Source organism: Bombus flavifrons, chromosome 2 (assembly GCF_040668555.2).
Source record: "Bombus flavifrons isolate JBK064 chromosome 2, iyBomFlav1_principal, whole genome shotgun sequence".
In the NCBI taxonomy this organism is placed as follows: domain Eukaryota; kingdom Metazoa; phylum Arthropoda; class Insecta; order Hymenoptera; family Apidae; genus Bombus; species Bombus flavifrons.
Genome location: NC_138443.1, coordinates 8,668,447 through 8,695,567, shown reverse-complemented (window position 1 = coordinate 8,695,567; position 27,121 = coordinate 8,668,447). Strand labels below are relative to the sequence as shown.

At 37.0% G+C, this 27,121-nt stretch overlaps 1 protein-coding gene across 3 annotated transcripts in view; it reads left to right on the top strand.

Moving 5' to 3' along the window:
* LOC138189975 (probable serine/threonine-protein kinase dyrk2) overlaps nucleotides 1-27,121 on the top strand; it is a 267,046-nt gene that overhangs the window by 189,026 nt on the left and 50,899 nt on the right. The gene's annotated exons all lie outside the window — the stretch shown is intronic.

Genomic DNA, 27,121 nt, shown 5'->3' with positions numbered 1-27,121 from the left:
TAAGAAGCTCCGTAAACCATAATAGGATTAAAAATACAAGTAAAAAGAAAGAAATGGTAATTTTTTTTTTGTTCATTAAAATTTACAATCAATTCTCGCATTGAGAATGAGAAATGGTAAATGAAATATAGTAAATGTCTCTAAATATATACGTATTGTCTACATGATACAAAGATGTATACCCTTCGTGTTTCTTGTAAAACCCTCTTTCCTTTTTTTTTGTTCCCTGTCGATAGAATACTCACTCACAAAAGTTAACCATAAAAGTTATCGTTCACCAAGATCCTCTGCATCGATCCATTGTTCCGTATGCCTACGAAAGTGGTCGTTCATTTGTGGACAACGTCCGTTCCATTTCCCGTCCGAGAAGGAAAAGCATTTTCTCCGAAACTTTTGAAAAGGTCGGATTATCTTAATTGAGGAAAGGCAGTTCTCGAAATGCGGAAGCGCGGCCGAGTTTTATTACGTTTAGCGGCATCCAGAGCGGAGAAAGGTTTCTTTTTCGAGCAACACAATTATGTCGCGTTGCATCGGCTGTAAGAGCGGTTCCAACCACGGCTTCCTTTCTTTTTCGACGCGCGAGAAATCACGGATGAATCACCCTCCGTTTCGCGATGCTCCAAACCGTGTTAACTGCGTTCCATTTTCAACCGACAACAAGCACACTGGCGTATTATTCGTTTTATCTTACGTTCGTTGAGCTTTTATCTCAGCCTAGCACGAGATATCGGAAGAGAAATGTCTTATTCAATGTAAAAATGTTTCTCTCATACGAGTGTGGTAATTTAATTAGTCAACATGTTGCGGAGATTTGTTACGGGCCTGCACACTCATACGGATATCCGATTGTGAGTCATTAATAGTCGGTCACGTGTAGAACTCAGGTGAAATCACGGTTGTCTGTCTTTTTCTTCCTAGACGTTCTCCTCCTAACGTTATGTTTCTTCGATCCCTTGGAAATTCTTCGCGTTTAATCTTCCTTAATACGATCGTTAATTCGACGTAAATATTTGCAACTAAATAAAATTTCGTTTTTATCGGTCGACCTTGCTGAATTCTCGTTATAATGCGCTGCTGTAACAAGTAAGACTATTGCACGAGGTAACGTGTAGTCGATGTGAGAATAAAAGCTACATGTATTTCTAAGGAAAATATCCACGTGAATGTGGAAACGAGTGGGAAAAGGATGTAGAAATCTGTTTCTACGTATTACACGTGTACCGAGAACTTGCAGAACGTTCTGAAGATTGTAAGGAAATAATATGGCTGATTCATGATACTTCTCATCCGTAGTTGAGATTCTGTTTTATGGATTTACATTATGCTTTCGGGTTCTATCCGTTTTATGATATTTGCTATTTGTCTGTGAAATTCTTATAAACAGATTCCAGTTTCGTTGAAATCGTACCGTACCGTTATGTATTACTTATTGTATTTAAAATCCTAAGATGAAATTCGGTTTTCAAATACCTGAAACATTGTTTGGAAAGGAATAAGTAGAAGGTAGAAATCATTTACTACCTTCGAACGCAGGTTCATTTATGCAAAATCTTCTTCCTTCTGACATAGCTCAACGCATTCATCTATTTGAAAGGCTGAACAAAGAAATGGTACGAACACATTTTTCCACGAACGAAAAGCATAGTATATAACTGGATATTTTACTATAAATTTGTATAAGTTCGTGATATGTAGTAACACATTTTACCATTTATAATTTAGAAATATACATATTTCTCTATCAGAGCTCTTCTTCAAACACAGTACGAACAAATTACATTTCATCGCTTCTGCCACTTTTCCACCGAACCCTTCATTTGTCAAACGTATCACAGGATTCTACATGACACAGAGCCATATGAAAACCATGAAACCCTTCTGAAAGTATCTAAATACACACTAACCCACTGAGATTGAAAATACCACATGGAGCGTGGTTCCCAGGTTTTTCACCCCTACAAACACTAGACTACTTTTTTCTTCCGAAATAGAACATAGTCGCGTTTCTCACAACGCATCTGGCCAGTGACTCGTTCTCTGAAACCTTCGCCCACCTTGTCATCATGATCGGAAACCCTTCCGTGGAATCAGGTCAGACAGCTGTCTGACTGAAGGGGAGTGCATCTCAGTTTTTTCCTCTCTTCCTTCTCGTTGTTGCGCTCTTTTCGGTTCTTTTTCAGAACGAGCACGTCGACAAAGGCGCTCGAAACTCGTGCACGCACGTCGCAAACGCCCACGCGTTGCTACACCGTGAACGCGGCATAATAGGATCCGCGGCATCCTTATTGTCCACTTACGGTCACAGTCTTTCGGCTGAAAGCGTGTTGCAAGGAAAAAATTCAAGAGACGATTCAATTTTTCGTGTATTCGTTTGACAGGAATTATGATGCTGTCGTTGGAAACGATTAAATCGGAAATTCATCATTTCCAGTTTTACAATAAATTCGACACGATGTTCTACTTCACTCGATTGTGTTTTTGTAAAATAGAAGTTCATCGGCAAATTAATTGATCTATGACAGTGTATTTCTAGTATAAAATTAAGTTGTTTATAACTTGAAAACTTAGCTTCGAACTACATTTTTGTACGTGGATGTTTGTCAATGAGTGATGCTCATAGATATCGTCCATGTTTTTTAACAGCATTTGTACAATTAAATTAAATTGTACAAATTATTAAATATATATATTAAATTAAATGTAAATACACCGGCATATCGATTGTGAAGATATACGAGGCATTGTAAATAATTAACCCCTTAACCTACAACTACGGGCATAGCCCGTAGTACGATGATCGGGCCAAACGTAAATATTACGGGCACAGCCCGTAGTAGATGATCTGACCAAACGTAAATTCTCGAACGTGAATCGTAGGTTAAGGGGTTAAGTATAAATCATTTAAGACGAATGTCGAAAGTTGATAACGTCTATAAAAGAACAAGATAATATCTTGGTTTGATGAATTATTTCCTTGTCGGTTTCTGACTCACAATAATGATGTTATGTTTCTCGATACCTGAATTACAAATAAAATTTCAGTGAATTACCTCGGATATCGCGCTAAGATAACGGTCACTGTATCCATTAAATTACAGAATTTCTGAATGAAACGCATGAATCTATCTTTAGTACGTATGTAAATTTGATGATTCAGCTTTTCTTTCGAACTACACAAGTGCGGTTCGAATACACTTACAGTAAATTGTAAGCGAATTACGAGTGAATAATATGCGACAAAGTGACGATCTTAGAAAGTGTGAAGATCAATTTTAGCATCAACTTTCCAATTTCTTCGTTCGTACAGGAAGGGTTTTGCAGATATCAATTTAATTTTAGTTTCAACGATAACGAGATTTATTTCATTTGCGTTAGCAGCCTTCGCCGATAAGACATGCGAGTGTTAATACGAATCTGCTGTTTAAACTTTGTTTTCGTTTCACGTATCGAACATTACCGTACGAATATTCGATATTTGGTATAAGGTGGTTACATGATTTATATTCCCATACCATATAAGTATTCGTATATTCTATAGCTCTCTGTTGAATAATAGATATTATTTTACCTGGGGCCAATAACTCAATTCACGTCGAAATATATGAATACAATATTACATGTATATACTTTGTTTCTTTGTATCGTATGAATTTTAGAGACAAAGAAACTATAATTTTCCATATTACTCCAAATATTTGTAAAAAGATGCAAATAATCATTAACGCGTATATTCGTTAGAGCGAAATGCTTTTTTAGTGTTTCATAACGCACTTAATAATTTCACATTGTTACACTGTATACTTAAGAGTCTTCTATTTCATTCAAATACCTTAACCGATTCCAACGTGCCAAGTCGCCGATAGCCATCATGGCGCCGCTTTAAGTCACCAATGACCACTGTATATGTAAAACACTCAACGTATTAGATATTCTAATGCGACTTTTCCTCTCGGATTTAACAGTCTGCCAAAACATTCACTTTTCTTTTTTCTTCAATCGCCTGCTAACGCATGTGCGAAACGTCGAGCTTGCGTCCGCTATGAACCGGTGCTATTACGTGACCGGAGACATGTATTTGAGAATTTGCTCGAGCCCCGATCGTGTGCACAATACTGCAGAAAGTCGATCTCGCCAACAATCGTGTGACCACATAGTTATACTATAACCACTGGCGCCAGGGCTTCGTAAACATTTGTAAAATTGTTATCGCGGTGAAACGCTGAAATCGTACGGCAAAAATTCGTGTCAGCTTGGACAAGCTGAAACTGCATGCTCGTAAAACAGATAGAAACGTCGATAAATATTTGGCTGACGGGAAAGTAACGGACCGTGTAGTCCTAATTTTTCGCAGTCTCAAACTATATCGAAGAATGTGGTAAAATTCGACGACTACCGTTTTATCGCCACATTCACGTGAGATTCGCTGTTAATTTAGTTGTATCGCTGTTTATGAGGGAATTAATTACCTATATGAAATTGGTCACATTCGATGTTATCTCTTATTTGAAATAAGTCGGAAGATAGAAAGTTTGGAAATCAGATTTCTGTGACACTATTTTTAGCAAAGATCTGTTGCTGATACTTAGATGATTCTTTACTCATGATAGAGTAATAGTATTATAGAATAGGATTATAAATGCCTGAAACGAGTTGAAAAATAAAAGGTTGGAAATTAGACTTTATATTTTCTCTTTTTTGTCAATTTTTTTGGTCATATTTCGATGATTTTTTATCTATGACGGAGTAGATGATGCTGTCGATTAGGAATATAATTACGTAATTAGATGAACTATTTATGTGCGAAAATTAAACGGCTGCAATGGTATTGTATGATATACACAAGTCGTTATCTGCTCGAGCTGATTAGTAATTGTAATTAAGCCCGGAGCATCTCGATTAACCATTCAGAGCATTCTGTAATTAGACGTGTCGTTTACGACATCGTTGTTAGATCTATTAGTTTCGATAATGTAATTCGAAGTTAGGTACTATTTGTTGACTCTAAATTATTACGATTATAATTCAAGCGTGGAATTGCTTATGATCCACCTTTATATTACCCGAGTGACTAAACTATCAAATAATCCAATATTTCTCGACCAGTTGATACAGGTTTCTCGAGTTTTTATCGACACATAATTATAATATTTATTGGATTAACTTCGAATAATTAAATGCCAACATTCGAAAGTGTAATATTTCAAGTATTTAAGATAGTAAAAGACATTAATGACAAAGTTAATACATACTGTTGTTTTTACTGCCTGAAAGTTGTTATTTCAAGCATCAAGGTATGCGCAGAATTCATAGAAAAATTTCTTTCTTCTGTTTATTTACAGACATTCTATTCTAGCATCAACAGCAGCATGTAACTTATTAAAATTGCAAAGTGTAATATATTCGAGTAATAAGAACACAATTTCTTTACTAAGTTAGAGGACTCAAAATCCCTAATATTCTCGATATTACAAATTTTTAAAGTAATCAAGAATTTTGTTATTTCGTATACGTTTTTAATAAAAATTTCATAACCAATCAACTGCTTTTTGTTACCATATTACATAGATTAAAATTTACACACAATCATACTATAATTTCTCAGATATATACCAAATAAGGCTACAAAATTCAATATACAAAATATTTCAACAAACATATACAAACTTACTAAATGTAAAAATGCCCAGCCTAAAGCTACTAAAATAATAAGGAAGAAATAAGAAAGATGAAAACATTCAAGAAACCACATCCTCAGTTCTATTATTAAATTTCTCAGAGGAACACGACTAACACCAAATCAATCAAGAGACGACAAGAGTTTACATCAATTGATTGCAAATGGAATGCATGTCCTGTCGAAAAGCTGGCGTCCACAAAACCTCTCGTGGAGAGAAGGAAAACTTTGTTACCTGTCGCGTAACTAGAATCTGCCGGTCGATCGAGTTGTCTGCGGTTTTCCCTCTCTATGCGGTCGTTGGATAACGTCCAGCTCGAATCACCTTCGGATACTAATGCGTGGCATAACTTTGACACATTGATCTTAAGCCGATAAAACGTGGCGAAACGGCGTAACATGCGGTCACGCTCGATCCAAAGAAAAATATCCGCCGTCGTTCTTCCTGTTTCATGCGTTACAGAAGGCGCGTGTGCCGCTTGTCCAATGCGAATCGCGCACTATACGCGTTATCGCGAAGAACATGACAAAGAACGCTGTTGGTAATGACTTTGGACTCTTCCGTTGATCGTTAGGTAAAAAATCAGTTGTCCTTTGATGCGTTACTTCCCTCTTTATCGCGGATGTTCCGTGAGTTTTGCATCAGTGGAAATATCAAACTACATCCGTTGCATATATATACATGTATTGTGTTATCATTAGATACTACATAAATAGTATTATAGATTGGTTGAGTATCGATGCAGTTGCGAACTCTTTTTGCAGCAGCTAGTTTCATTTTTATAGCATTTTTAAAATTTTAGATCTCCAAAATTGTTATTCCTGTTCTTTAACAAAGTTTTTGAAACAAGAGATTATTTATCTTATCATAATGTATCTTATACGTTACAAATAATTACATATCATAAGCATATCTATATTGATTGTTATGTTACTTATCTATGATAAGTTATTTTAAAGTGTGCTGCTAAATGTTCGATAGCTTAGTTACCGTTTCTATTCCGAGTGAATTATATTCGTATTTAGAGTTAAGAACGAAATGGGAACAATTTTCAAGATTTTCTGTTTAAGCTTATTGTCACTGTTATGTTTTCACGAGATTAAAGCACAGAGATTGAAACTGAAGATTACAAATCGAAAGAGTCTCAAAGTATGTATTATATCGATCTATTTATTGACATGAGAGTATAATTTCTATTCTAACATGTCTATTTTAGTATAATTTCTACGGAATTGTATATTTTATCTTGTGAAATTCCCAAGATCGTTTGATATTAAACACGATTCATTGGTGAAAAATTACCAATTGGTGATTTCTTATGATCGAGCAAATGAGTCACACGTTCTGTGAATCAAAATACGCGACTGAATCTCGTTGTTTATGCTGCCGGAAATTAAAGTGGGATCGTCAATGTGAGAAATCTCAAGTCGCGTCATCAATTCACTCTGCAATGTTGACGAGTATGTATTAGTAATTTCAAAAGACTTTTCCTAACGCAAACTGTGTAGGAGGTGAGCAAATATCGTTAATCAGATCCGGAATTTGCTTTATTTCCTATTTTACATCATGTAATCAGAAACGGTAGATGACAGTGAAAGTACATTATTTACTTATGCTCAATGTTATATAATACTGTGCGTACGCGCACATAACGCTACAACTGACTTCTATTAATTTATTTTCTCTTTTGCCAGAGAACGTTTGGATAAAGACAAGAGTAAAGTATGCAGTAAATTGTTTTTAATAATCTGCTTGAAGTTTGTTTAGTTAGTTTGTTTATAATTGGCTTGATGTTATTCTAAAGCAATACATACATATATACATAGATAATACAATTTATACATAGGAATCTAATTCTACGGTGAAAAGATTTGGAATCAAAGTGTTCCACAAATACATTCACTTTTTATCTCAAATGACAACGTCACGAAGAACCTGTTATTATCTTCGCCTAAATCCCGCAAGCATACGCTGTTCACGTCACGCCTTATCTATTTCATTTTAAAACCATCATTTTTCAACGAAATCAATCCTGACAATTTTTTTTCGTAGACACTGTGTCATTCTATATGTTTGCTAGAAGTAAAACGTGCTTGTATACGTATACACTTCACACGAAAATTTAGCGTGTGTGCATCAGGGTCCAATGCACCGACACGTATTCTCACATGGGAATATATTCATGCGTGTGTACGTACACGCATGTACGTCTTCGCGTCACCGATTGGCCTTAGTAGCGATGGAGGGGATAAGGAAACGCCGCGCGGTGGGGAGAGATGTGGCTACAATTCCACTCGGTTTCGCGTTGTGAGTGAGTGAGTGAAAACCAGACAGTCAGTCAGTCAGGCGAGCAGGCAAGAGCATGATCGGTACGGGAGCTCTGTTACGGGCACCCTTGAACGATTCTTGTATGATCGACGCGTGATTATGGATCGTTACGATCGAATACGTTGTTAGTCCGTTGAAAAAAAAACGAAGAACGTCGCCATATTAAGTTCAACTCGATCGGAATTTTGTAACGGTCCACTGCCATTGGTCCACTGCCACGAAAACGTGAATTCGAATTTTTATATCTACTCGTCGAATGTTCGTTGTTGTGTTCCTCTACAGCATTTATTTTGATTATTCCATTTTGTGAATCTTTATAACCTCGTGTGCCTGTTATCGCAACATCGCGCGGTAACAACCGATATTGTTCGTTGTACTGTTTTTTTTCTCTCTGTGTGTCTACCAGTTTGCATTTTAAAGCTTGTGTAAGACGATATCGATAGATCGTAGTCGCGGACACCAATGGACGTTCCCACGGTAGTGTCGTGCCGCCAGTTTTGTTACACGTGACAAGTGAACAGACGCTTGCAGGAAGATGCCTAGTCAAACTACCACTATTCTTCTAAAGTGTTCCATGGTGGACGTGCCCGCCCTTAATCACGTGAAGCTGAAGTCCTTGTACGGAGTAAGTACTTCTCGATATCACATCTGGTCTCTGTAGTTTAAGTACGTCTCGTTGTGCAATAGCGTGCGTTTGATAAGGACCAACCTCTAGAACGAACATAACGGTACGCGAGCATGCGGTGTATATCGTGTGTTTGTTGGTGACCCAAGACAATGATATATGGCCTTCGGAAGGAAGATGCGATTCAAAAGATTTTTACCTAGTGTGTGTATGTATGTATATGCACTAAAATGTAGCATATCATCGGTTTTCAAAAGGAGTGAAACGAAACTTTTGAGATATTTTCAAAATTTAAATTTAGCAATGGATGGTACACTACAATGTAAATGTCATAATTACCCAACAAAAGTACGTTATTTGACGGGATCAATATGAAATGACAATTGAAAGTAGGACATTAACCTACAATCTAGTTTGTAAACGAAATCAACTACTTCCATTGTTGTATAGGCGAATAATTAGTAACCTTTTACTGCAAATTTTGTAATTCAAATTTCCTGAAAAATTATTTTTTTATCTTAATAAACCGCATCCATATATGTATACATCGAATGTTTTTTACCGCCTTTTGTTTCGACGGCATGGTAGGAGGCGCTTTTGTTCATCTCATGAAGTTTAATGTTTCCTTTCGAATCTCCCGCGAATCTTCTCTCAATTTCTCTTCGCTATATAGTGAAAGCTTTTGAAGTAATATTAATTATCCCTACACAATGATTTATTATATCTTGCATTCGATATGATAGCTTTCGATCTTCGACTAGAATGTCTTTTACACGGAAGGATATTTATATTTGAAGGTTAGGATGATTCTTATCATTCGCTATTCCGATGGTACTCTTAACGAAAACAATAGGAATATTTTCAACACATAGTAGCTGACGAAAGTGTTTGATAACAGTCCAATATCCATTACATTAATAAACCTTAATGTTCAATGGGATTCAATAGGAATATGTATATGTTTGAAGTAAATATTTTGTAACTTCTATATACATTTTCCCATAGATTTCAAATTTTACCAATATAATTATAACTTTTGTATTCCACAACACAATATAAATGAAATTTATATATAAAATATGTGCAAGAAAGTTTTCTATGCTAATTGTTCAAATATTTCCGTGTACCAATCTATGCAAAACTGTAAAGTATGTTTCTAGAATCTCCTGAAACTCTTTGTGTATCGGAACCGGCTGTTTCCTCGTAAAGTCGCGTGCGTTGACCACACTGTAGTTCGTTGATCGAGTGGAACGAACGAATGGTCGGCCTGAAAAAAAAATCGACTCCCTGGTGGTGTGCTGCACGCGTGGTATAGCCGCGAGGGCACATGACAGGGTGAATAAAAGGGAAGGTCTGACTACGGTGTCTGGAGATGTTTGTGCCTCATTAACGTTAACCTCATTCGACGCGAATGCAGATGTATACACGAGCTGGGAGGCGTCTGTCCAGGAGTCTCACGCTTGTCTACTTATAATACATGCGCACGCCCGAGTATCCATAAATATGTGTGTGTAAACGGCACAAGCTAGGCGTATCGTGACGAACACAGTTCCGCTGATGATGCACACAGTGCATCATTGTAATGTTTTCAGAGGCGTGAAGGTCTAAATTATTTTTGGTTACGAGAGGCGTTTATTCTTAGGAAGAGATTGAACGAAAAACAATAGATATGTTAAAACGTATGGTCATATGAATTTTCTATTTGTTAGAAGAAAATGAATCTTCGGTCGGCATTGTCGTATTGTGTGATGTATTGCAAGTCGCGAGAAGGCAACCATATAGGTTCGCCAGTGCACACATTTGTATAACGAAAGCGCAGGCTGATCGCACTGGTGCACATACGGTACCTCGTATTGACAAACGGACAATGGTCGCGCGTTTACGGCGCAAAACACGTTGCCGTACCGGGAAAAGTGTCAACCGTGTTGTTTGTCATACTTCGATAAAGTACACCTTAACAGTGTACTGTAGACTAACATACAAGAGAGTACTGAAAGGGATACGAGAAGAAACACGTTATAAAGAAGATGCTTAAAATTATTATATTGGTTTATTGTAATTATTGGAGATTTTAATCGTGCCAAGTATTATCGTTTACTGTGAAGACTGACAAATTATTACCTCTTATAAAAAATAACCACATCGAATTTAATTGTTCGACCGTTTCGCGGGGAGACGCAATCGCGAAGAAGCGCGCCAATGAAAGTCGTAAATTCCCGTTACGATTTGATAATCGACGCCACGAGTCAGTCGATCCCCTATTTCGATTAAGATAATAGGAGTGGTTAATTGATTATAACACTGAATTAACAGGTTACAATATACACTTTATTCCAACAACTTTGTGGATATAGGTATTTAGTTACGCGTGGTGCATGTAGATGTATTCTCACCGAAGTGTAAATAATAAGTTAAATTGATGACTGATCAGTGAACGGAAAACCAGTCAAGAAATGGTGACTGATCTAAGGATGAAAAACCAGTGATGTTCGGTGACAAACTATTGACGAGTGGAAATGACCGTTGAACATAAGAAAAACCTGCCTTTCCGATTTCTTACCTGTTTAAATAATAAGAAACGTCTCGACTTAAATGACGTTTTGTAGCAATTGAGGGTCTTGGCAATAAAATAAAATGTTTAGTCTTATGACAGTTTCTTAGGATTATAGCGGTCCGACAAATTATATTTGCACAGCTAGTGCCGCCTTGACTGAAGGATGGATTCCGGTTTATGTAGAGGGTCACCAGACATGACATTAATTATTCTCTGAAATACCTATTTATTTACAAATACTCGAGGTACGTCTTTATGTCGTATCTACAAGTACGATATCCTTCGATGCCTTTCCGTAGAGCAGACAAAGCCGATTGTCTTCGTTTCTTATTCTCAAAAATGTATACCTGATTTTCACAGGGAAAAAATATTTCTACCGAGAAAACAGGTGTTCGTTTTACATATTAATTACTTACACTATCGTTTGAAGCAAAAGTGTAAGAGTAATAAGTCATCTTTATCGATACGCAGGAGTAATAACTTTCATTATCGGATAACAGCACGACTATTGATATCGTGTAACGGTGTAAGCAACGTGACTCCGTTCCTAGAAGTAGCCTCTCGCGTTTTCTCGTGCATCCACGCTCTAAATATAAGCGGACACCAGCGTGCGAAGCGTTGCTTTTAATTCACTGTCACTGCTGCAGGAGGGAAAGGAGAAAGAGACACGGTTCGTGTATGTGGGAAATAGAAGCGCGATAAACTCGAAAGTGACGAAAAATTCAACGACCGCGGGGATACACGTGCGTGCACGTGCAGAGTCTACACAGATATGCCTCAGGCGGTTTCTTTCATCTGCAATCTCGAGAGTTCTCCATCGCTATTTCCCACCGGCAGATAAATAAATTGATCCACGACGGAAAGCACGATAACTGCTCGATATTGCATAGAATACAGTCATTGTGTTGTAATTGCACACACTGAGTGACGCGCGATAAGACTCTCGTACAAAATACACGTATGGGTTAAAAGAAACGGGGAAGCAACGATGTGGAATCACTTTGCACGTTTTATTGCCATATTTCTTTGAACTTATTTCACCGTAACCTATAATCGTGCAATTTTGTGAACAATCACGATACATTGTTCCTGGTTGAACAACATTTCCCGTAAATCGATAAACTCGTGTTGTTTTTTATTATCTAACTGGAAAGCCATTCGAGTGTGTTAAAAAAAGTGAGCGCTCGTCGCGCTGCCTGGATGCTATCGCGAACATCTTCGAAACCGTAACGTTTGTAAAGCGTAGAATGTAACGTGATCCATCCGAGTTCGCGAGTAAACGAAAACGATCTTATTGCGTAGTACAGCATTTTTCTTCTCCCGGGCATACGTACTATAGTAGAAAGACGCGTCTATAAACAAATAATATCCGCTATTTTTTTTTTATCACGAATAGAGACGTTCACTATGTGTTTAGAATATATATAGCTTCGATCGGAATCCATGGTAGATCGAAAATAGAAGGTATCGAAGAGACGAACGTTTGCTCGAGGCGTGTACCGTTGGTTCCGAATATTATCCTGCTATGGCCTGGGGATAGAAATTACCTGTCTCGGGATCAGCATCGCTTTAATTCGATAACCTGTTCCCTTTTTGTCCGTCGATTCCGCTCTCACGGAGACCAGGCCGGGACAACTGTAGCTGTTTCTGCTTCAGTTTTTGCTCGACCTCGTATGTACTATATATGTATGTAGTCTGTGTACACCTGAAACGAAGTGACCAGGTCGAGCCCGTGGCCGTGAAAGTTCTGTTTCACTTGTATGTTTACAGGCCATCAGGGCCGTCTCTCGTAGCTTCCCTGAGACTTGGATAATTGTAAAAGGGGTCTCCGCTAGTCGCCTCGAGGAAAAAGGGAGAAATTTTCGAAAGCAATGACGGATCTTTTCAAACTCGTTGCTCGTCTATTGAGCATCACTCGTCCGGTTTTCCAATCTGTTACGCGCTTTCTTGATTTTTTTCTTCTCACACTGTATACCTGATTAGAGAGCTCGATCTCAACTTCCATTTACGCAGAAGCGGTAATGATAACAATGTCAACCGGTACGCCACGAAGTGTTACGGTTTCCTTTTATATAGGGGAGGAAAAGTCGATCTGGAAATTAGATTGTTTCCTTATTGCATATTGCTTGTGCTATTATAATATCGTAATGCGTAGTTTTGTAAGTTGTGAATAGCGAGATATTTAATTATGTCGAAGTAATTTCAAATCGTACGATTGAACTGCGTTGATTTTTCTTTTTTAATCAACAAGGAACAAGAGGCACGAGTAGCACATTACTCATACATCTTGGAGATGCTTCAGATTCAAACTGGAGTAAATTTTAAAAGGGAAATCCCATCCCCTTATTTCAATATCGTTGTCCCCCTACTAGATTTCATTGTTTTCTGTGCTTGACTCACGTGCCATATAATACTCCATCTTACCGTCAGAGGGTTGGTCGAGTGTCTGAATTCACAGACGAAACGCGTTTCGATTTCACGCGTGTAATACTTGATGACGACATTCACGGCGGTGATAAAGTTTTACTGGTCATAATTTTCGGAAATGAGAGAGCCTACGCACCCAGGGATACGATGGAGTTATTTCAAACGATAATATGTTACTCTGAATGATCATATGATGGAAAGCAAGTAACCTCGTAGTATTAAAGTATCGAATTATGGGTTTCACGATTGATAACAACGAATGTTATCAGACTGCTATTTATTAACAGGCCAATAAACGTCGAACAAATGAAATACATAATTTCCGATTAATAACAGCCAGCAGAGCAGGTTTCTCTTCGCTTTGGGCGACAAATCGGATCATCTCGCAAACACTTTCATGAGAATGCCATTCGTGCGCCTAATACGTTTCGTTGCGTTCGTATTTCGCATCGACCGTTTATGCAACTTAATTATTTAATTCTATAATGTTCGTGTGATCTGTATGATATACTGTATTTTTCTTCGCCCCTCGAAACGTCTATAGTGTATGGTTATGTACATGCGAGCGAAACGCACGCGAATTGGAAACAGCAAGAGACGTCTATTAAATGTTCGGTTACAGTAGCGTGAATCGTACTTCTTGAAACGGCTATTGATGTTGCAATTGATAATAAGTTAATAGTCTCGTTCGTGCTTCGAGTGATTCAAAGGGTTATTGTTTTTTTATGAATGTGATACGTTTGACGTTTTTCGCGTGAAGTAATGACTTGACTGGCTCTTACGTATAATGTAGAATGAGTATTAGTCAGATGCTAACTTCCGATTATTTTGCATCCTAATACAGGAAAAGTACTATAATAATATCATTATGTATATCTTTTCGTATTGAAATAACTTGTTTCCCATAAACCTACCTATTTATTTCACTTTTTATACGTGTTTTTCTTAAATAAATCGTTTACGTTTCCATCACGTTTACAAATCGTTTATGTTCCCATTATATTCGTATTAGAAATAGCATTAGAACATCCCGCTACATGCTAATTGAATAGCATGTCCATCGCCAGATTGTAGATGAAATTCTCATTGTCCTTATACGCTCAAAATAGCCAGACAAATTTGTAAGAACATTACAAAACATACCCAAACCTCGCAAACGTCTCTTGTCACAGTACATACGCTCCACTGATAGGATTTCTCGCAGTCCAGTCGCTGCTTTTCTCGGCACGAAACAAATGTGGCACTCGACGAAAGGCAAAAGGGGTTTAAAGTCGGTTCGACATAGCCTTTCACCAGTCAGCAATAAAATAATTCGCCTGGCAAGCAAACACTTGACTACTCCTCCCTGTCCTTTGGCCGCAACAGACATCGCCTCTTCAGCACAGCCCCTTTTTTTCCTTCTGGTGCGTGCGCTCGCCAGTCAAAGCGGCCAAACGACGCGCTACGTTCTCTCTGCGTGCATACTACTGTATACTTATCATCTATGTACTACGCGTTCTCGCCGCGTTACCCTCGCCAGAGACGAAGGACAAGCCCTTCCACGTTCCCTTTTTCGCCTGAATCCAGCGTGCGCTCCTCCAGCCTCCTGCGCCTCGTGTTCGAATTTTTCTTGTAATTTAAGATTACAGGAGAATTACACGATAAGCGTATTTTTGGTGATTTCTTTACTTTCGCGTCGCTATATAAATTTATCTTAAGCAACGATACGTATAAAATACGTGAAATAACGACATTTATATTATTGTATGGTCTAACTGTAGTCCTAACTTTTGGTCACGAGCCAAAGGATGTCAAACTGTTAAACCGTGCGATATTTTGCATTTTTCAATATTTTAACACTTTGCTGTCCGCATAAATTTACTAATAAGTTTAACCAGTAACCTGCGTCTTTTGATAGGAAAATTTCAAGTTCGCACACTGTACTTGAAGAGAACCGACTTGCACTAGCAACACGTCGTTGCCACTGGACGTGGAAGTGTTGATACCGTCAGAGAAATGTATGAAATCGTCTGTTTCTCGAAAAATCAACATTAATCGCCTGCTTGGCTACTGCAATTAGAAATTTGCAAAAAATGAAGTTGATCAATTTGATTTCTGAGATTCTCGTATATAAGAACATAGAATGTACTTAATCTCAGAGAATGTTTGCTAAAAATGTATAATTTTCTGATGCTCTTTCTGCAGTGTACGTACGATAAAAGTTGACTAAACGAATACTCGAACTGAAGTGTCCTTTTGCACGTCGCCTCCATTGGGTACGCGGTCAAAAACTGTTCTTCTCTTTAATCGGTCACGCTCCATCGATACCATTGTCGGTCGATCCTCTCTCTTTCGGAGACCAGTTTCAACGGAACGAAAGAGAGGAGCATCGTTGCGTGCCGCGTGCACGGCGTGCAATTAACTTACGCAAAAATCGCGGCCGCCCGAGCAAAAAGGTAATACCGGTTGACGTTTTTTGCGAAGAGGGCGCTGGCATATTGCGAAAATACTCGTCCACAATCTTCTTTCCTGCGTGTTACTGAAGAACAGATAAACGAGCTCCTGTTTTTCGACCGAGACGAATCGTGCTCCACTTCCGTTTTCTTTTTTCCTTTTTTCCCCATGTTTTCTTCTTCTTTTTTATTTGAAAGCTGGTCGATCCTCCAGTGAAATGGTTTTAAGCACTTCGATACCGTGTAAGTAGTTTCCTTACTGAGTTTAGGTAGATTTCTTCGTGAAGGTTTTTAGTGGCCGGTTTGAAAGATCCAAGAAGGTAGCGGTTTTGCGACTTCTTGATCAGGTATTCTGGTTTGGATTCTACGAAATTGCCAGCAAGAAATTCGATAGTTTTCGATACCTTGTTCTATGGACGATGATGCCGTGTGTTATGAAATATTTCATATGAAAATCATTTATTTGACAATAGAGATAATAAAAAAGATATATGTATCGGGTATACTGCAGTCATTTGAACGTAATAGAAAAAGGTATATGTGTGTTTTAGATGATAATATATCACTTTTACCACCCTGTTACAGAGATGAGAGTATTTCAACAAGTTTCTTGTACGCCAAGAGCCTAGGGCCTTTTGAAACTTAAAGTGCTACTCCGTACCCTGTGCTACTCTGTACAACGCTCTGTTTCTCATCGTTGATTATTAAATCAAAAAATCAGACGACGACGTGAACAAAATAGACAGTGAAATTAAAAAATTTATATTCAAATTTAATACTTGTTCTATTGTCATTTTACCGAATTATCTATTTTATTTATGATAAATAAAATAAACGTTAGAAAACTTTCTAATTTTTGCATTTAGATCTTCTAGACTGCATAAAATCGGTTTACTTGAACAAAGTTTGTCATCAATCAAACTCGATCGATAAATTCTCCTTCTTTCCTCATCGACCTTTCCGAATCAGTTACCGAATCGAAGCACGTACACGTTTCTCGAGCGCTAATTGGTCACGTGTGCTGGCCCCAGAAAACATGTGAAGAATTTTTCGCAGCAACCGGACGAGCCATACCGTGTTGCAACGCTTTGAAATGGGTTAAGATTTAACCGTCTGTTGCTAATACCAGAAGCGGTTTCACCGATCAATGACCACCGGCTAATTGATACTTGTGAAAACGTCCCGACTAGGAAATCCTTCGTCGTGCACTTGCGTCAGTGTCTGGCGAACGTACTGTTAGAAAACCACAAACGTAAAGGATGCGAAGAACTTTTACTCGCTTTCAAGAAATTGATAATCCACCAATGTGTAGAAATTAATTCCAGCATGTGTTTGGTTAGCATACAAATTTTATTCGTTTATTCTCGAGAGATTTTCTTGTTTTGTATAAAGCGTGTTCGATATAAAATTTTATATAGTAATCTGCTAGATCATGCTATCATTCTATTTTATTAATTAATTTTTCGAAGTCCTTTTTACACAATATTTCTTATGTAAAATATTACAAAGTAATTTGATAAGTTATGATGTTTCCGGTAATCGAATCTTATATATTTTATAATCAGAGATTGTATTACTGCATATTATTGTATTTTATAGGTTTGATAATAAATGTACGATAACAATATGGCGAATTCCTAACTTATTTTTTGATTGTAGTGTAAGGAATTCTTTGAACTGTTTACGGCCAACTAACAATAGATGATAACGTACCTTTAAAAAATGATAATAGCTTGAATCGGTTCAATATTAGTCATCAGAAAAATTTGATCTGAATCATCGTTAGTTGTTTGCTGATGGTATGTCTACCATTCTAAAACATTACTTGCCGATTTAGTAAGAATAATTAAGATTTCTGCTGAATCGTTGGAAGATGTTGCGTGTTAACCGGACGTATGTATAATTAATGATGTGCGTATCACCGTTGTCATTAGTCGAGTTGCGCGCGTTCTGCATTCTGGTGCGTCGGCCAGCAAGACAATTGACAACTGCTGGCCTCGATCCGAGAAGTTACGATTCTTTCTTGCGTTCCAGAGTCTAGTGTACATCTATTTCACGGACCACTTATGATATACTCGCTGAATCGTGTCTCGATTCCGTAAAAACCTCGAGTAGAAAAATATACGTCGAAAATAGCAATTTTACAGATAAATCTTCGGAAAGATAAACAAATTGAAATAATTTAGAAGCAAATATATTCATCATGCGTAAAATTTGTAGTCTTCTTTCATGTAGCATTATTGTAAAAAATGGACGTTATGTATAATAGTTCTTGAGACAAAGTTGAGAAAAATTTAAATGATTTCAAAATAAATATTTATCATTTATAAAATGGCTAGTTTCCTTTCATGTGGTAGTTTTACAAAAAATTGGTATTGAATGTAATTGTTGAAATTAACATTGATATTATAATAACGATGAAGGAAAACTTTTTAAGAAAAACATTTCGATTTTAAATTTATGATTCCCCTTTATGAACTATAAACGCGTGAAAAAAGTTACAAACGAAGAAGAGATTTTGTATAATGGAAAATCAACGGTTCGAATAATGTCGGTTGTTTTTATCGAGTCCAGTTTGAAATTCTGAAAGTCTGCTACATGAATGATAGATTCCATCACGAACCAGGTACCTAAAACTATGAATACAAAGCACGCATATATAGCCATACATCTTCAGGATCTAAATTCGTTCCGATTCATTTCTTCTTAACTCGATTCGTTCTAAAGCTCCAACCGGATGTCTCGACGACCTGAATCACTAAATTTGGATCTACGTCCTCTATATAGGTCCAACTTGAATAGATGCAACATTTTTGACATCCGTGTCCAGAATGGTTTTCATTCTACTTTATCTCACCGACGTTCAATTACTCTATTATTGAGCCAACTAGACGCAATCTTGCTCTTTTCGACATAAACTCAATTTATTTCTGTAGAAATATTTTTCATCCGTCTGATTTATTTCAACGATACTTAACTGCTTCGTCACAGATTCAATCAGAATCAATTTTATAATCGTTTTAACAAAAATTAATTTTGAAAAATCACAAAGCAGTAGGAAAGTCATAATGGATTCAATGCAAAACGCAATGTTACGGTCTTTTTAACTAAGCACGATTATTTTCCCTATAAATAGTCCCGTTACGCCTATTCTATTTTGTTCAATTTAAATTGTTTTCAACTCGAGTACCTTAACCCAGTTTCCTCGCGATTCGATTCAACCGACTGTATTTCCTCATAACACGATTCGTTTCGATCCAACCTCTCCGAAACTCTTTTCCATCCAATTTCACAGCTTCATTCCCATCCGCCATACAAACAACACCTATCCTTTAACACTTTAACGATCCAATAAACCAGCTTTTAAGGTACATATGTACATAGCTATAAGGTGTATTTTTGCGCGAGAAATAAACGAACGCGCGGATAAACATTTTAAGAGCCACGAGACAATAACTTACGCGCTTCTCAGGCCTACGGGTGGGCCCTGGCGCCTTTCCCACCAGTAAAAGTAAGGCAATAGTTGATGATAAGTCGGTCTCACGGAGGTCAACAAGAGGAAAGCACGATCCTCGCTGTTTCAAGCAACTCATCGCCTTGTTAACACATTAGAAACTTATATTCGTAATTTTTATATTCCAAATGGGTGATTGTAAGATAATTCTTACGCGTACTGTAATTTTAGAAATCACATTACATTATTATTGAGAGAAATTATTAATGAGAAACTTGAATTCGTAATTGCCATATCCCAGATGGATGATTACAAGATTGTTCTTGTACATGCACACTGCAATTTCATAATAGTTGGTAGTATTGTTTATGTGTAATTGATTTCAGAGTTCTAATTATTTTTACAATTATTAAAAGTATGCAAATGTTTTTGGCAATGTTAATGTTCGTCTCTATTGAGAGTTAAATATGATTACGTATATTTATTTATTTTGTTATTATATTGTTCTATTTTAAGTAATTGTTGTAACGTATTTGGAGGGATGTTTAAAGGTCGGAAAACATACGTGGTTCTAGGATTAAAAGAAAATCTTCCCATTCTACAAATACAAATAATAGAATATGCGAAATGTCCTTCCTAATTTGCATTCCATGACAAGTATTCTCGATTTCGTTCTAATCGATAGTCATAGTTTGCCTTGGGGGTTTCAACGTTATCACAATTAATTCCGCCGAGAAAGGCGGAATTACTTCTTGTAATATCCTGTGTTCCGCGAAACGATATAATACATTGACCACAGGGGGTATCTTCATGTGCACAAGATTACGAGTCGCTTTTACTCGGATGAAAAACACCTGTTTTTACATATGCTATCGGCAACTTACTACATACATACATATTTCATACATACATTTCCTTCGATAGATTCGCACAGACGGATCTGAAAGCGGAATCTTCTCCAGATACGTCGTTTACCAAGCGTTCGTCGTGTTCGAGTCCAAGTGTATTCTTTGATACTTACATAGCAATTTCCAATGCACGCTGTGCTGGTTAAAAGCGCGAGAGTGTGGAGAATATAAAAATACAGCGAGAATTCCATCGCAGTGACTGGCGAACCGGCTTGTGGAATTAGAATGAATTTTAACGTTTGAGTTAACGAAATGTCGTTTATATACCTCGTTGCGATGGCGATCAAAACCTGTTAGATTCTCATAAATCTTGTATATAGACTGAGGATATTTAAGTAAATTTATATTTTTATAGATACAATTCGAAAATGCATTCTAGTTAGAATTTATATCTTGTATTATAATTTTGTATATTGTTACATATTGCGTACATTTTTGCACCTTTAAAATTTCAGAAGAAGCCTGCAGTCGACTTATACACGTCCTTATTTTTCGTTTAATTATTTTATTTTATGTCGATTTATTTAATATCTGACTTCTTCAAGAGTATTCTCCTTATGCAAAAAGTGTATCGTGCTTTCTCTTAGCTGTATTTTTATGTTCATTTATCTATACGCAGAAATGAAATTAATTAACTGTGTAATTTATCTAAAATTATTAATCAGATACATTATCAATTTGATACTGTAATGGTTATATCAAAATCACAATTTTGTTTGTTCATCAGCAGAATAATTTTGGCAAAAGAAAAAGTGAATTTATGAAAAAATGTCTTAAAAAGATCGTGACGAGGGTCGTTTACAACCACATGAACACTCGACCACATAGCAACCAATGCAAATTACTTTCTTCATAAATTCACGATACATTCAGGTTATTAAAGCTCCTCTTTCGTTTACCCATCTGGTGATGGTGTGAGAAGTAGAGTCTCTTCATTTCATGGAAGCTATGTTTCCGATGACCTGAACATTTAAGCCCATCGACCTACTCAATCGTTCAATAATCTTATCTCCTATTTTAATATCGAATCGTCAGATTCCGTCATTAAAGTGCTTTCTTAGAAGATTTAGTCATCGTGTTCGATGTTCACGTTTATCGGTGATTTTAGATTTTTCTTTGTAACCCTTCACAGAGACGTTTCTTTCTTTCCAAATTTTGAAAGATTTTATTCTTGGGAAATATAATATATTGAATACTAAAATGGAATATTTGAATACCATCAAATATGGAATATTTTTTTATCCATCGAAATACAGTATTCATCTCGGGTCACGTAGATATTCAATAGGATTAAACTGAATATTTAAACACTTTGTATATTTTAAGAATATCGACCGGAATAAAATTTTCACTTCGGATCACATAGACACACAACGGGATTAAAAGATAAGAAACTCGAAGATTTCCAACATACGTACGTATCTTGAAAAAGTGAGAAAATGGTAGCCAGTTCGTTTCAATTAAGAGGAAAGCAGTTTTGGACCTCGTTTTATCGGTCCACCTACGTAATGCGCACGGTTCCGCAACGAAAATAATGGCTCTTTTTAGCGAGGAAGAATTTTTATCTCGGAAAAAGTCGTTTTTCTTTACGAGAACAACGTGGAGAGGCCAGCTGCAGCTGTCCTAAACCTCTAGTCTTTGTACCTGTGCGAGTTGGCAGGTGTTGAGACGAGATACATCTGCTATCTTGCACGTGTCTCGAAGGGATTCTTGTTCTCTGCATGTTCATGTATCCACGAGCTCTCTCTCTCTCTCTCTCTGGATTCTCTTCTTCGGAACCGAGTTCATGTGTGCGTAACCTGTATGCGTGCAAAAGCTGTGGAACCGGTGTGCTCTCGATCGGAACACCGTACATGGTGTGCCGAAAAAATTCCACGATTTAAATCACCTAGCCGCGCACCGTTTGATAAATTTATTATCGTACGTTTATTTGATACGCCACGTTCACTTATTTGAGAAGATACTCTCGGCGTGTGTCGGCGGGTAATATGGTAAAATGTGGAACCACAGATTCGGTTCGAATTAATGGGAGAAAGGGAGGATTAATGTTTTCTTTAGGTGAGATTATTTATATTTTATGAGCTTAAATGCACGGTTTAAACGAAGTGTATATGGGTTCTGGATAAAAGTCTTTTGTAAGCGTTTATAGTGTTATAAACTATATTATTATAATATGGCATTATAAAATTGGTTCAGAGGATTGTACGGGTATATAAAAATGATATATTTCCAGAGAATATTGCGCAGCAGTAGCATTATTTTCTCCTTCCTAACGCGTTTAATGGTCAATTGATTTTGAACGATGTCTTCTCTGATGTTTTGATGAAATGAAATTCGCGTTTTGTAAATTTCGAACAACACTAGAGAGCAATAAATATCAACTCGGTCAGGTTGAACTGCGAATTAATATCGATTAGATCTTTAAGTGTAATAAAATATATTCCTACTATTCCTACAATTTAAATGACTTTGAATTGAAACAAAATTCTTTACGTATAATGGGATCTTTCATTTCGATAATACAGCCTTAACATTCGCACAAAGGAGCCTTTTGATTTTGAAGAATCAATACTCCAGGTGCAACAAAGAATCCTTTGCTAAAGAGAAACGTTTGCCAAATCACATGGTACGGTTCTTTTCTGGATCATTGGCTCGTAAGGGACAATTTCACGATTGTGAGAAACCTGGAAAGTTTCAGAGCGCACCTTGTATACCAACAAGGCGAATCTGATCACCTGCTATCGCGCGTTGCGCGTGCGGCCAGGTGTCCCAAGAAAAATGGAAAAACGTGAGAGCCATCGGAGATTAAGGTACGACCCTTCTCCGAGCTAATGATAGGGTTGCAAGGTAGCGCCAGCCACGGTTTTAGCATCCTACCCTTTTTTTTTATTTTTTTTTCTTCTTTCTCCCTTTCTCTTTTCTTCCCTTTCTTTTCGGTCCAGTTTTCACTATATATACACATCGTGTATCTTGCGTTACGACTCTTTCGCCTCCGTTCAACGACTGACCAGCGTGTATACGCTCATCTGCTTGAAAGGATCTCTTGAAGAGATTGAATTCCTTTATGGTCTACTTGCAGCTTCTAGCGGTTTCACGATACAAAGAAATTATTGCTTTCGATCGGACGCATAGGTTGCGAACGAAAACCGTGTGAGAAAGTTGTTTTTCATCCCGTGAAGGGATAAGCCGTGTAGCTGAAAAAATTTCTCTCTGATTGTTCGTTGGCTTCTTCTAACCCAAATTTTGTTCATTTAGAAGAAGAAAAATCAGAATTTCTAGTAACGAAAAAGTAGTATACAGGTATATCGATATGTAACTTCCCTATTTAAAAAATGTTTGTGCCTGTTCGAAGAAGTTATATTTCATCTTTTCAATAATAGTTCCGCGATTTCTCTTTTACTTAATCGTTCATCTTGTCAGTAGTTGGTATACGAATTCGATTTCGAATGTTAAATTCGACTTTTGACGTGTGCAGAATTGGATCAATCACCGCTTGATATTTTTCGAGATTTAACTGCATTTGATTCAGTTGTTTGAAGTGATAATCAGATCTGCGGCGATTCCTTTGTGATTCATTCAAACTCAGCTTGATTCTCTCACAACGTGGTTCAATTTACTTCAATGGTACCTACGATGATTCGATTAAATTTCTCTCAATGGTTTCTTGCTTTTGCCAGATTTTTACATGATATTATTCTTAATGCAATGAAACCTTCAATTTGCTTGATAGAATATAATTCAACCGAATAATAGTGCAAATAAAAGAACAAAGCTTACCCGCATCTAATTTAAAACTAGTTATGGCGATGAATTTAAATTCACTTCGATCTAATATCACACATGATCTCTCTTGACGTTACCTAAAATAATCCCCTCGCTGCATCACTCTTGCATACATCCATCAATATTTCTGAGAAATATTATGACGTCAATGAAAAATGTTTTTCAATTATAAAAATTCGTCCAACTATAAAACTGAAATACCAAATTCTCACACTATGTAACTGTCATTATATCTATATCTTTGGGAGAGTAAATCATCGACGCACTTCCAAAGGCAATTAGAAACCATACTTCACAGCCCATAACTATGAGAATAAAATATATATTACGAAACGAAAGAAACACTCGATCCTTCGCAACAAGAGGCAAAAGGAACAAGAAAAAAGAAGAAGAAAAATGTACATCCTGTAGTATGGTTGTTAATAGCTGCAGCAGGTGGTATCGACGTAATAATGGAAAAATGCAAATTAGTGTCTCACGCGACGCAAGAGTTGCATAATGCCATCCTGAAGAAAGGTCAACGCGCGTAGCCTTGCGGTTTACATAAAACGTGTCTGAATCGGTTGACGTCGCTCGGATGCGTCGCAGAAAACAAACGCGACTCGTTATTCCTTCCATAATTAAGACGGTACAGTTAGGAGGGCTGAGACATCGAGTAAAATGTTCTTTTTCTTTCTTTTTCCTTTTTTAATTGAAGAGCATAATCACGGGCTGGTCCGAGAAACAATGGCTCGTGAAAGCGATTCACGAAGGTTTGTCTGAGCAGGAACATCGATTGGAGGTCATTAAAGGGGACTCTTGATGACTTTCATCGGGTGCAGTCATCGGTCGAGTAATGTCTCCGTTCATCGTCGCAGAACTATCTCCCTCAAATCGTTTCTTTGTTTTCGATATCCCAATTTTTTCTTTTTTTTTTTTCTTTGTCTTTACTTTTGTCAGTAGCGAGGAGCGAAAAGAGACTACACATTTGGCGTGAACGTTGATTACATTTTTGGTTACATTTCGTTACCGTTTTCAGTTAGATTTGATGCTTCATTGTATGTATGTACATACATTGTTTTATTAGTTTCGGATATATGAAATAATGTTTTTAGAGAGTTGGATTTTCACAGAGGAACATCTCTGTACCTGACACCAATGAGACAATGTTATAACCAATCTATTAGAATATATAGATAAGTTTCTAGAAAAACAATGCAGAAAATTTTCACTGTCAGTGGAACTGGAAGTTGTGAAAACAACGATAGGATAGGATATACGTTGTTCCAGCTCACGCATAGCTTTTAAAAATACGCGAACAACAATGCCATTTGTCATAGTAAATATACACATCCTCTTGTAACGTGCGTTGACCCGTACACTCGAGTACCACAAGGTCACTACACGATTCGACATTGATAATGAAACGCAGGTACATCGAACTAATGTCACTGCTCCGTTACTTCCGGACGCGCCTAAGTTCGTTTAGCGAAACGCCGCGTGGAAAGCTGGCTCAGTCACCGTGGAAACAGTACTTCATTGAAACGTTCCATTTCCTTGCTTTTACTGCTATAATCTTCTCTCTATTTAATGTGCCCTTGATCTACTGCAAAATACCAATAAAATATGATATTTTGTTAAAAAAAATTCAAATTTTGATTCAAATGATTCACAATTGGAGTAACTTTCCTAGGCCTACAGTTCTCATCTAGGTTTTGATTATCTGTGAAGAGTAAAAGATTTATGAAAAAAAAACGATTAACAAACCATTTATTTAAAGATTAGGAATGGATATTTCCTTCCTTCATAGTGTGGTAGTGTAGTATTTCCTACCCACCGAGAAAAAGATAAGAAATATCTAATCAACGATCGAGTGGAGATCGATTCGCTCTTTCATCAGACCATGCACCAAGTCCGAGGGAGAGTCTCCTTTCATGGATAATCGTTTCAATGGTAAACAATTAAACGATAACATTAGTCTGGGATGGTAACAGTAGTTAGGTGGCCTTCTATCGTCCTGTTTGTATTATTCCACGCTTATCGTCGTTCTATCAACCTTCCATCTAAGAGTCATACCAAGATAACAGAGAATCATGTTTCCAGTACATTTCGAACGTACATCCGCGTCATCTCTTTGTCTCCTATTGCTAAATCGGTTTGGTATACCGTGACAAGGTTCAAATGAGACGATACATAAATTAGAAGTAGCTGCGGGCCCTTAATTAACAGAAATAAGCCCGCTCGACCGGCCCAGCAACAACGTTCACATGAAATACGCGCGCGTTAATTGACAGAGAGCGAACGTGGATCTCTCCTCGCTGTAAGGATTAATGTAAATGTCACGGCGAGTTTTCATCTAGCGAATGAAACCGTTTCGCATACGGTAAAAAATCAAAAATGAAACGATGAAGATTTCGAGGTGTAGGAATGGAACGGTTTGAAACTTTTCACGGAGTAATTGGCTAGAATAAAATGCAGATGAGGATGCAGAAGATTTGACGATTTTTTAATAAAAGATATTACGTATTTTTTTGAAGATCATTCATTTTGTTTGGTTTTGGTAGAAATATTTTTCTCTTAACTGTTCGTAGTTCTAGAGTCAATGGTATTTATATGTATATTCTGGCAAGATATTTTTCAATGTTGTAATATATAGGTATAAAACATCGTAGTGAAGATTGTTAAAATTGTGTATATGGATATTGGTACCTTTTTTATTTCAATGGTAGACCTAAAGGAGTGTCCAAATTTGCAAAATTGTTCTATTTATGCATTCTATGTACACTATATAGATTTCTTGTATGTACTGGTATCGAAAATATAATTTAAATTCGAATAGCCCGGCAAAAATTTTCAATCTTTCGAGATCTTCCATTGTGGCTATTATGATGAGAACAAGAATTCATGTGAATAATAAATGGTTGAGAACCGAGCGAATGTTTATGCCAGACTAATA